General features: G+C 43.0%; 1 protein-coding gene across 2 annotated transcripts in view; it reads left to right on the plus strand.

Annotated features, from left to right (window-relative positions):
* LOC126106308 (proteoglycan 4-like) overlaps positions 1–13,579 on the plus strand; it is a 452,483-nt gene that overhangs the window by 267,539 nt on the left and 171,365 nt on the right. The gene's annotated exons all lie outside the window — the stretch shown is intronic.

A 13,579-nucleotide genomic window follows, 5' to 3' on the forward strand; every position in this document is an offset into this window, starting at 1 on the left:
TGGTTCTTTTGAAAGGGCACGGCAAATTTTGTACTACAGGTTTCAGTGGTTTGGTTGACATTGTGTTCAACTTGTTCCTCTTTATATTGGAACCAGGCATTCAACTCTGCTTCGAACTTGCTTCATTTTTTGAAAATAGCTATACAACAAAATCCCCTACAGCTGAAGTAACGTCCACTTTCTGAGACAACTGTTCGACTTCAAAATTTGTAGCTTCCTGTTGCTGTTTAATTTCGGAATCTCCGTTGACAGCTTCTGCTCATTGAGAGCAAATCGCTCCTGAGCCTTTCTTTAACTCGTCAGCCTAATTCGTAATTCATAGCACCTGACTAGACAGCGAAGTCTGCTGGCTTGCTTATAGCGTAACCTGGTGAATCGCAACACCATATCCTCGTTGGTAGGCATGGTTTCGGCATTTTTAGACAGTTCGGGCAAGTTAGCAGCTAGGTACGTATACGCTAGATTAAATTTCGTACATTCGTAGCCAGTGCCTTCTGTTCAGTAAGGATTTCATCTTGTTTGATTGTCAATGTGGCAGCCATTTAACTTTATTGAGTAAACATTTCTTCTTGTTTAGTTGTGAATGTGGGTTCATTGGTAGTTAGTGTACTTAGTTGTTACAAAATTTGCATTAAAGGAACAGCACTAACTTGATGGGATACTGCCAGTTCCGGACTCTGATCGACTTCCTCCACGAATTGAACATTGTCAACGTTTTACTGACGTTCAGTTCTGTATTTTGCGCACGCTTTAGCCGTACCAAGTTCCCAAGATCCAAAGAAAAAAATCTACGTCTGCGCGCACACGCACACACACACACACACACACACACACACACCTATTAGGGCATACACTGCTCCAAATCTTGTTCCTAACCCTACTCAGAAATTAGGAAAAAAGGGTCTTCCTCTAAATAATAGTAAAAGTTTATTAGCTTGGCAACTAAATACAGCAGATAAGGATGGTTCTTTTATGAGCGGCACTGGAAAGAGAAAAGGGGGAAATAACTGTATGAGCCTGCCTTGTTAAGGTTGTCCGGACTGGAATTTTTCTGAGAGGAACCCGAGACGTCCGAAGATGAGGTCAGTTTCACTGGCGCCACTTGGTACGGGCTACAGTACACGGATTAGTCAGCTTACACAGAAATCTGCAAAACATATTACAACATTTTTACTTTACACAAAATATACAACACATATTACAACATATTTACAACACCTAAAGTCTTGATACAGGAACCACTTTTAATGTAGCGTGATATACAAAGATTAAAAGACTGTGTATTCTGCGCCTTTAAAGAAAGTTGATCCCTGATATTCGGATAGCTATTGTAATTTCGTATGGGTGTGTGCGTGTGGCATTTGATCTTCCTCGAGCAACTAAAATGATCGCAGTGGTTTCTGTAGTTACTGTAAGTATGATTTACATTGCTCACTGCTATCTGTCCGGCACTTTGAATTTATTTGTAATTGTATCGTGTGTGAAATTCGTCGAAGTTAGTGGAATATAACGCAACCTTCACGCACATACTTCACTTGGATCTTGTGTACAGCTCAGCCGGCCGCGGTGGTCTCGCGGTTCTAGGCGCTCAGTCCGGAACCGCGCGACTGCTACGGTCGCAGGTACGAATCCTGCCTCGGGCATGGATGTGTGTGATGTCCTTAGGTTAGTTAGGTTTAACTAGTTCTAAGTTGTAGGGGACTAATGACCTCAGCAGTTCAGTCCCATAGTGCTCAGAGCCATTTGAACCATTTCTTGTGTACAGCTCTTCGTGGCCCCGAAAGTTCTTAGATATAATTGTAGTTTCGATTTTTAACCGTCAATTGGACTAGCAGCTTTCAGCATGTAGGAAGATGGCAAGAAAGTGTGACGTGCTTTTTTACAGTCCATTGAGTAGCGGATGATAATTGTCAATGTCAGTGTCGTAAGGAAATAAAGTTCGTAGAAAATGTTTTATTTTGACGGTTATAAAACTGTCTAGTTTCGGTTCCGTCTATATAGTTAACTAATTTCTCGTTTGTCATCGCTATTAGCTTCGGCAGCACGTAGCCGTATCATCATTGCGGTATAGGTTGCGCTTGTGATACACGTCACACATTCTGTTGAGTTTTAGTATAACTATTTCTCTTGCGTCTTATCTTACAACTCCTTTTGTTTTCCTTCCCCCTTCCTGCTCCACCTCCAACTTTTTTAAGTAAGTGTCATCAGCTTGATTTGACGTTTACTATTGTTTCATTTTGTCATTTCAGATCGTTGTACGCTATGGTAATTGGTTATTCTTGTCACGGTTAGACACTGCACCCTCTTTCGATTCTCTGTGGTTTGACGTTATAAAGGTGTGTTAGGAATGGCCGTCATTTTATTTTCCACCCTACGTGTGCTGTGTTGCGCACTTGGTGCCTATGATATTTCAATTTTTACATTTTCAGGGTTCATATAATATTTAGTTCCTATTGTGACAGTGTCTCTTGCTTTCTCAGTCACTACTAATGTGGTAAGTGTATTTGAGGTTTTAGGAAATTTTACAGATGACACTATATGTTTATCGTTTTAGGGCAGGATGATTTTGCTAACTACACCTGGCTTGATACACAATACTAATGTGTATGTTGTGTTGAGCATGGCTTCATATTTACCTTTTTATCATAGCTTGCTTCTAAGTTTTTAATGAGTTACATTATCAATTTGTTGTCTGTCATTTTATGAACTACCGTTTGATATGTATCACATGCGTTCATCAAGTATAAAAATTTATTTTCCTTTTTATTATTGCTTACCTTTGTGGAAAAAAGACAATTTATGTTACCAATGCCTATAATGTAATCGCTTATGTAACTATGTCATATTCCAGGCGTTTATTGTGCTCGTTTATTAAACTATGTTAAAACGTTTATGCATTTATATCGCGCACTTTGTTTTATTTTACGTGCCTTCATGTTTTATAATTTGGTAACTTCCTGTATGAAATCTGTATATTTTGTTATATATCACTTTGTACACAATCTATTTCTCGTTTTTACTGCATGGCTTTGAAGTTCATGTAATACGGTATCAATATATTCACTACATTCTTCCCTATCAGTTGAAAAGTCTGAAAATGAGTCCGTGATCACATTTTGGTATTTTATTTTACAGGTCCGTCTTGATTATACAAACTTTCACACTTCAACATCAACGGTTTCGGCTAATGCCGCCTTCATATCATAAAATATTTTGCTGTAGTAGCAACGTCAAACTAAACATGTAAGTACATAGTAAGTACTTATTATGTGCTTAACTTGTTTAATTGGACGTTTATACTACACCAGAATATTTTATGATCTGACGATGCAGTTGCCGAAACCGGTAATGGTGAAGTGCAAATGTTTGTGTAGTGAAGACATTCTTTCCTAGCTGTTGAGTTGTTTAATAGCCGACTGTATGGTTGCTAACGGGAACTGCTGACGGCAGATGTTTTCCATACCACTACGTTTCCCAGTGTAGGATCAGGTTGGCACCAGGCTGCACATATATATGTGAGCCGTATTTTCAGTATCTTATGTCCCCACTTTTGTGTGAACTATTTTTGTAATTCATCGTAAGTATTGATGGAAGTTGCTATCCACAGTGCGCATCATTTTCGTAAGGCATTATTTTGTATTGTATTTCTTTGACTTTACTATAGGTACATCTGTTGATGATCAACTGGAACGAATCAATAAATTAATTTGCGAGCAAGACTTGGCACAGCTTCATTATGTGCTGATTGAGGTTTCAAGTAGCTAACCTTGCAACAGTAGTTCACGAACACTTGTCCCACAAGACCTCTTTCCTCGTCAGATTAGTTCCTTATCTCGAATGTTGACGGTAAAAGTATGGGGCACTCTTGCAGACCTCCCCCCCCCCCCCCCTCTCTCTCTCTCTCTCTCTCTCTCTCTCTCTCTCTCTCTCTCTCTCTCTCTCCCACCACCACCACCACCACCACCTCCTCCTCCTCGGAAGTGTATTGTGTGAACGTCCATTTCAGTCGTTTCTCTTCAAATGATTCTGTGCTGTTGGCTTCGCTTCAGGATTGTTCTCTATTTTGGGTCACTTGTACAGTAAGTACAGTATGATCAGTTCCTTGCGCATCTATTTTTCTCTTTCCTTGACCTTAACTTTATAATGCAACTGAAAATCTTTTTGCTCAGTCGGTTTTCGCTCGTTCTCTGTAAGTGTTCATAAAATTTCAACCTTCGTTTCCACATTGTGCCCGCGATCTTTTCGGTGTACGTTTAGAGCTGCTCGTCCATTTTATTCTTTCAGTCCCCATCTCTAGTCTTCTGGCGACCCAGTATTTCCCTCAGAATCTTCCTTTCGTCTTCCAAAGGTCTATTTTTGTTTAAAATAAGACACTCCTCAGCATACAGTCCTTGTGATTTTATAACTTGAATATAGTGCCCCATTTTCACCTTGTAGGATGTCGTCGTATTGCCTGTTCTGTGTTAGTTTGTAAACAAGGCTCCTCCTTTGAATGCCGCTTTATCCATTCCCCCCCAAGTATTTGAATTTATCTGTCCTTACAATCTCTCTGAGTAAACGGCATTGTCCCGATCGACTGACTGACTGACTCACTCACTCATTCCCTCAACATCGCACAGCCCAAACTGCCAAGGATAGAAACTTGAAATTAGAAGAGGTTGTTGATGTTACACTGAAAGGAGTTTCCGGAATTGCACCCCTAATGGGTTGAAATAGGACATGAAAGGTTTTTTTTGAAAAAGTCGCAATTAAGGCAGCTTTGAAGGTAGAACTACGAAAACTATTATTTGATTTCTCAGTCAGAAATAAATAATTACGTGTTTCAGAATTTTTTGGAAATTGAGCTACTAAGGGGTGAAAGTTTCTTTTAGATAAATCGTTATTAAAGAAAATGCTATAGCATTTTTACACCTACATATATAAAAATTGGTATTTGACTTGTAGGTTGGAAATTAACGCAAAAGGTGTTTCATTGTTTTTGGAAATTCAACCACCTAAGGGTGTAAAATAGCGGATGAAAAGTTTTACAAAATTATTTCATTATGAAATCACTTGCAAAGCTAAATGTACGCACATGAAAATTTGTATTTGGGTTCTTTTTTGTAAATGAAACAAAAAATTATGTGTTTCACTGCTCTTGGAAATTCAACCCCTATAGGGGTGAAATAGGGATGAAAAGTTTGGAGAAAATTTTTATTTATATAAAAAATTAAAGCTAAATGTTTGAAAACTGGTATTTCACTACTCAGATGTAAAGAAATATGTGTTTGACTGTGAAAGTTCCTATGGAAATATATCCACAACAACGGAAAAGTCTTGATGAACAAAGACTTTGCACTCTAGCTACTAGAATCGCTGTTTGATCACAAGTACATTCGGAAAGGACCATGCTTCTATGGCCTTAATTAGCGTCGAAAGTTCAATTGCTGTAGCAATATGTGAACAACATAAAAAAATCGATTAAGCAAGAACAAAAAACAAAACAGAAGTTTGTGCAGGCCATACAGCCTTCGCGGACGAGACAGCTGGCGTTGAGCTAGCCATCCCATGTTTCACCTCCAAATATTTCTGCTCACGGTTCCATGTGTATTTTTTGTGGTCATACGAGGCGTTGAGACCCGCTTTTCCAGTGATTTCATGCGTGACCTCCATTAGTCTTTGCACATCTTCCGGATTCTGGCAAAAATAAAAGGTCACGCGCTTTCAGTTTTTATTACAATGATTTTCTTCTTATTGTTAAAATTTCACTAATTCAACACAGATCGGTACCATTCGTGGCTTGTCGGTGTAAGAGACAGCCTTAGCGTTACGTCTCGCAACCTGTTACGGAAATTCATTTTACAACGTAACCCGTGACACACCGCAAGCAGCTCTTGAGACTTTGGCTGCCACACCGATGTACTCTGAAGAGCCAGAGAAACTGGTACACATGCCTAATATCGTGTAGGACCCCCGCGAGCACGCAGAAGTGCCGCAACACGACGTGACACGCAGAAGTGCCGCAACACGACGTGACACGCAGAAGTGCCGCAACACGACGTGACACGCAGAAGTGCCGCAACACGACGTGACACGCAGAAGTGCCGCAACACGACGTGACACGCAGAAGTGCCGCAACACGACGTGACACGCAGAAGTGCCGCAACACGACGTGACACGCAGAAGTGCCGCAACACGACGTGACACGCAGAAGTGCCGCAACACGACGTGACACGCAGAAGTGCCGCAACACGACGTGACACGCAGAAGTGGCGCAACACGACGTGACACGCAGAAGTGCCGCAACACGACGTGACACGCAGAAGTGCCGCAACACGACGTGACACGGACTCGACTAATGCCTCAAGTAGAGATGGAGGGAACTGACACCATGAATCCTACAGGGCTGTCCATAAATCCGTAAGAGTACGAGGGGGTGGAGACCTCTTCTGAACAGCGCATTGCAAGGCACCCCAGATATGGTCAATAATGTTCGTGTCGGGGGAATTTGGAGCCAGCGTAAGTGTTTAAGCTCAGAAGAGTGTTCCTGGAGGCACTCTGTTGCAATTCTGGACGTGTGGGGTGTCGCATTTTCGTGCTGGAACTGCCCGAGTCCGTCGGAATGTACAATGGACATCAGTGGATGCCGGTGATCAGGCACCATGCTTACGTATGTGGCTGAAGGGAATTGACACCATGAATCCTGCCGGGCTGTCCCTAAATCCGTAAGAGCACGAGAGGATGAGATCTCTTCTGAACATCACGTTGCAAGGCATCCCGGACATGCTCAATAATGTTTAAGTCCGGGGTGTCTGGTGGGCAGCGTAAGTGTTTAAACGCAAAAGAGTGTTCCTGGAGCCACTCTGTTGCAATTCTGGAAGTCTGGGATGATGCGTTGTTCGTTGGAATGCACAATGGACATGGAAGGGTGCAGGTGATCAGACAGCATGCTTACGTGCGTGTCACCTGTCAGAGTCGTATCTAGACGTATCAGAGGACCCATATCGCTTCACACCGTTGCTGAGCTTTCACGAGCTTGAACAATTCCCTGGTGAAATGCAAGGTCCATGGATTCATGAGTTTGTCTCCATACCCGTACATGGTCCATGGATTCATGAGGTTGTCTCCATACTCGTACGCGTCCATCCGCTCGATGCAATTTGAAACGAGACTCGTCCGACCAGGCAACAAGTTTCCAGTCATCAACAGTCCAATGTCGGTGTTGACGGTCCCAGGCGAGGCGTAAAGCTTTGTGTCGTGCAGTCGTCAAGGGTACACGAGTGGGCCTTCGGTTCCGAGAGCCCATATCGATGATGTTTCGCTGAATGGTTCGCACGCCTGCACTTGTTGATGGCCCAGTGTTGAAATCTGCAGCAGTTTGCGGAAGGGTTGCACTTGGGTCATGTTGAACGATTCTCTTCATTCGTCGTTGGTTCCGTTGTTGCAGGATCTTTCTCCGGTCCCAGCGATGTCGGTGATTTGATGTTTCACCGGATTCCTGGTATTTACGGTACACTCGTAAAATGGTCGTAGGGTAAAATCCCCAATTCATTGCTATCTCAGAGATGCTATGTCCCATCACTCGTGCGCCGACTATTAACACCACATTCACATTCAGTTAAATCTTGCTAACTTTCCATTGTAGCAGCAGTAACCGATCTGACAACTGCGCCAGACACGTGTGGTGTTATATAGGCGTTGCCGACCGCAGCGCCGTATTCTGCCTGTTTACATCCCTCTGTATTTGAATATGCTTGCCTATATCAGTGCCTTTGGCGCTTCAGTGTAGAAGCAAATGAAATACAAATAAAAAAAAATAAAATGTCGATCTGCTAGTTCCAGAAAACAACTGATTTTCTTGTAAAAGCAACGATGTACTGTATAATGACTTCGTGTACAGTACGTACCTGTATCTACAAGAATAAATTTTAACTGCAAATGGAATTACTGTTCTGTAATGTAAGTTTCGAGATCGAAAGTACTGTTCTTACAGTTGGGCGTTACAAAGCGAAATAACCGCACCGGTGCGAGTAGGACTGCCGCCTCGGGGTCTCGATGCCCGTCGTCAGCCTCCATCATGAAGACTCCGGACACTGGAACACTGACTCCAGACACTGGAACACTGGTTACACCGACTCCAGACACTGGAACACAGGTTCGCTAGCGTCTTGTATTGGGTACCTGTCGGCAGCCTGCTTCATGAGGACTGCAGACACTGGAACACGGCTTACACTAGCGTCTTTTGCGATTTTCTTTATACAAGCAGTGCATTTTTCTAGAACCCATCCATTCATGTATTTCCGTGCAGAGCTGTTCTTTTCCCGTCCTTGATTGCTGTGGTCATTTCTTTGAGCGTAAATGTGAGTCAACAAAATATTTTCAGATTCGAGGAAGACAGTTGCGGTTCGAAATTTCGTGAGACGATCTCACCGCAACGAAAAACGCCTTCGTTTTGTTAAAGAAACGAAGAACTCCTTTGTTTTATTAAAAATTGCCACCCCAACTGGTGTATCGCGTCAGCGATACTCTCACCCATATTTCACGATAATGCAAAACGACCTGCCCTCCTTTGAACTTTTTCAATGTCGTCCGTCAATTCTGCTAAGGATCCCAAACTGTACAGCAGTACTCTAGCAGACGACAGAAAGTCGCAGTGTTGGTAGTCTATGCACTGGCTTTGTAGCGTCTTCCAAATGTTCTGTCAATAAAATACACTCTTGGATTCACCTTACCCATAGCACTGTGTACGTAACAGTTGCAATTTAAGTTGTTTTCTTAATTGTAATCCCTAGGTATTTACCTGAACTGACAGCCTTTGGGTTTGTGTGATTTACCGTGTAACGGAAATTTAGCCGATTCCTTGTAGTATTCATGTCGATGACGTCACACTTTTCATTATTTCGAGTCAATAGTCACTTTTCTCACCGCACAGATATCTTGTCTACATTATTTTGCAATTGGTTTTGACCTTATGATGACTTTACTTGGCGGTAAATGACAGCAGCATCTGCAAACAGTCTAAGAGAGCTGCTAAGATCGTCTCCTAAATCGTTTATGTACATTAAGAACACGAGAGGCCCTATAACCCTTTATTGGGGCAACCACAGATTTCACTTCGGTTTCACGAGATTACTTCCCGTCAGTGACTACGAACTTTAACCTTTCTGATAGGAATGAATCGAATGTTACAAACGATACGGTACTCCATAGGCAAACAACGTGATTAGAAGCGATGAGATGTGCATGAGATATTCGTGACCTATGTTGTAATCAGATACTATCAGATTATTTCTCTTTCCTGCGACCATTATCTCGCGTTTACCGGCATTGAAACAAAGCTCTTGACAACAGCATCGTCAGAGATCAATCTTACTCGTCCAATACATAATGTCACAAATTATTCTTTACAGTCGTTAATACACATTTGTAAAGGAACGTCGTTTCCTCCGCACGAAGTTTCGAGCAATTACCACAGATGACAAAGTCGTAGTGAACCATCAGAATGACGTCTGTACAGGACTGTCGTTAGGAGGAACGTGGTACAGTTGAATCATTAGTCTGCGGCAAAGGAAATCATGGGGAACGTCCATAAATGTTTGTGTGCCGCGTACGGTAATGATGCAGTTGTTAGGAGCGCCGTTGGGCGCTGGGTAAAGAGGTTTAAGTCGTCACAAAGTGCGGAAACTGAGCTGCATGATCGGCCACGTTCGAGACATCCCGTGGCGGCCAATGCATCCGACGCGGTGACGAAATTATTCGCGCAGGTCGACGCATCATAACTGGACAAAATTGGCTCTGTAGCCATCGACGGGCACTGGAAAGTACGTGTGTAATGACTGAGATTCTTGGAATTCGGAAAGTGCACTCAAGGCGAGTTCCATTAGCGCTCAGAGCAGACAAGAAGATGCGGAGAAAAGCCATTTCTTCTGAAGTGTTCGAGGAGTTTGAGGCCAGTAGAGAGGTCTTTCTGTGACAAATCCGTGCCTGGATGCATCGCTCTGAGCCGGAACCAAAAAGGCACCACCCACAGTCATCCAGAAAAGGAGTAGTTCAAGGCAGCTCCCTCTGATGGAAAAGTCTTACCAAAAAAGAGGCGTGCGTGGAGATCCTGAAGAAACTCTAGAACCATTTCGAACATGTTTGGTCCGACAAGAATCCTGATGAAATTTTAAGGCAACGTGACAACGCACAGCCACACACACAACTCAGATTACATCACTAAATTGGGCTGGTCATCATTGCTTCGTCCGCCACACAGCCCTCGGACCTCCGTATGTTTGGGCCACTTACCGGCTCTCTGCGTGGGACGCACATTTTGAAGACGATGAGAGCGTAAGTCATGCGGCGAAAACATGGCCACCAGCAGAGGAGAAGAGGTTTTACCAGCAGGGAATACAGGGGATAGACAAAATAAAGTGGACACCTGTACTTACTAGGGAATGGTTTATTAATAACGGGTGGACCCCCATTTGCCCGTAATACAGATGCGATTCTACTTGGAATACAGGCATATAATGATTGTATACTCTCAAGTGGAATGTTGTGCCACTCTTCCATCAGAACCTCTTATAACTCATGTAGTGACAAGGGAGGCGGAAATCTGCTCCGGAATCTGCGCTCCAATACCACCCACAAGGGTTCGATAATGTTCAAGTCCAGGGACTCTGCCGGCCGGGAAAGACGCTGCAGTTCAGTTGCATGCTCCTCATATCACGATTGTACTGTCCTGGCTGTGTGAATGGGTGTATTATCGTCCTAAAAAATGGCATCGTTGTTGGGGAACAACATCTGAATCATGGGGTGCACCTGATCGTCTAAAACAGGGGTCTCAAAACTACGGCCCGCGAGGGCCAGCAAACCGGCCCGCGTTAGCTGGCCGGACATCCGGCCCGCCAAATATTTGAGGTGGTACCCCTATACTAGACTTGGCCACTGTTTCTATGTTTCGATACAGTGTATCGATACCTGGAACTGTTTCAGTGTTTCGGAACGGCTATGGTTCACTGTTTCGAAACAGTGGTGTTTCATTCCGCCCTTGTCTCGGATCTCGAGCCAGACACAGAAACTGTATCGTTGTTTCAAAATAAGACTGTTTCAGTCCACCTGCGCCTGGAACGGACTAATTGTATCGAAACAGTGATGTTTCATTCCGCTCTGTGTCGGACGAGATTCGGGCTCGGCACAGGTACTGAAACACAACATACCACTTCATGAAACACTTTCAAGAGTGTCGAAATCTTTTGACAAGCAATAGCATGAAGCTCAAGATATCCGAAAATAAAGCTTCGTTTCTAGCTGACTGTCCTATTCCGAAATGGCGTAACATCCGCTTTATAAACACTAACCAAACAATAAAACAACGCATACTATTCGCATTCAAAATAATAAATATGTGAAAATCATTCAGTTAAATTACACTTTTTTTATAACATACGCTTCTCTGTTCATGTACAGTAATCATCTTAAGAAACGCAAGTAAGACTACAACATTTCAAATAAAAAAAGGCGTAGAGTGACAGTTATTAGACATGCACATAAAATTGATGTAGGTATAATTGCAAGCAATCTGTTTGACATATCACTGATAGTGTAATGGTGAACGGGAAGCATCGTAAATTCATAGTCACGGTTCGAAACACCTTGAAACACAATTTTTTTCTGTTATATTTTGTTATTTATTCGAATTATTTGGCGTTATTTGTGAGTCTATAGTCACTGTGTCTATTATCCACAATGATTCCCTTTGTGTGCATGGAAATTAGCAGGATGGGTATATTAGCCATACTAATGGAATGTGGGAATCCCAGTAGCATATCTGTTGTTTCTGCAGTTTGCTCCCACCTCCAGTTCCGTTCGTGGTGGTTCTTCTGTCTTCAGCTAAGGCTTACCTCAGCCAATTGAAAAGTATGAAAGTCACATGACACAAAAGCAGCGCATTTGCTGCAGGAAATACGAAACTGCCAAGACGCCTAAGTGATAGTTTCATACTTTCTGCGATATGATTAGCGCTCTCGCACCTCATTTGTGTTTATATGGACATACTTATACAGTAGACATTCAAGATGATAAAATGTGTAGGTTTATTAGATTACAAAACAAACTGTTTCACTGTTTCGAAACACCGTATCGAAACATTACATTTGTTTCGAAACATTTACGTGTTTCAGTTTGCCCATCTCTACCCTATACTGCCAACAACTGAGGTTCGAGGCCTATCGCGACCAATACACCGCGACATTGGCTCTGCTACTCACTACAATATTACACAACTAAACTTATTGTTGCGCCGCTTGAAATAACAATGCGTTGACATACTCTGTTACGTCTTGCAATAATAGTGTTTCTAAGAATGATTTTGAGATTTCGTTAACTTTGCAGGACGCTTTCGTGAAGAATGTGCAGTTACATACCATTTTGTCGCTGAAATTCGCCAGAATTTCGGTCAGGTACGTCCACCAATCAAAATTATGTAATTAAATAAAAATCCTAGTTCGTTTCTGTGCTAGGTATTCCCACAACTTTAGATTTTTGCGATTTCATCTTTCCTTTAGCCTTACATTACGGTGATCGTGGAGTGCTAGGGTGCTTTAATCCCACTAGGTAGATCTTGGCCCTTATCACTTCGTGGAGGAGTCAATGTGGCCCGAGGACTACAAAGTTTGGAGATCTTCGCATAATCGTTGGCTGTAACACGGCCTTTGATAGTAATTATCGGATCAGCAGGAAACCGTGATGGCTGCCCACAACATCACACTTCCACTTCAGTGCTTAACCACTGGAATCAAGCAGTCAGGATTGTAGGCTTCTTTTGGCGTAAACCCGGCCCGATGTTGGAAATAACTAAAACTTTGACTCAACGGACCATATGACATGCTTCCAGTGATCAGTTGTCCAGGATTTATGCTCCAGAAACCATGTTTTACGCTTCTCTGCGTTGGTTGTCGTCACTAATGGTTTCGGTACAGCAGCTCGTCCACGAATATTCGCTTTATGGACTTCTCGGCGGACAGTGTCGATAGATACGGGGTCTCGAGGATGGCCATTGAGCTCTGCAGTCGCTTTAGCCGCCGTAGTTTTGTGTTGTTTTGACACAATTCATGTTAGTGTACGACGATCTCTGTCATTTAGATTTGATTTGCGCTCACTATTACGTTTACACGGTGATGTCTTTCCATGTTTTGTGCAGGCTGTCACGGTTCAAATGGCTCTGAGCACTATGGGACTTAACATCTGAGGTCATCAGTCCCCTAGACTTAGAACTACTTAAACCTAACTAACCTAAGGACATCACACACATCCATGCCCGAGGCAGTATTCGAACCTGCGACCGTAGCACGGTCACGTGGTTCCAGACTGAAGACTAGAATCGCTCGGCCACACCGGCCGGCAGGTTGTCATGACTGTTGAAAAATTTGCTCTTCGGAGATTCAACAAGTTTGCTGTCTTGGTTACAGATGCTCCAGCTAATCGGGCCCCACAGTTCGCCCTCTTTGGAACTCTGTAAGGTCTCTCATTGGACGTCGACCGCGGCCTCTGAATGCAAATACGAAGTGCGCACTACTCATGAATAACTTGCACTGCTTCCTAGTGCGTACTGAAC

This window comes from Schistocerca cancellata, chromosome 10, assembly GCF_023864275.1.
Source record: "Schistocerca cancellata isolate TAMUIC-IGC-003103 chromosome 10, iqSchCanc2.1, whole genome shotgun sequence".
Classification (NCBI taxonomy): Eukaryota; Metazoa; Arthropoda; class Insecta; order Orthoptera; family Acrididae; genus Schistocerca; species Schistocerca cancellata.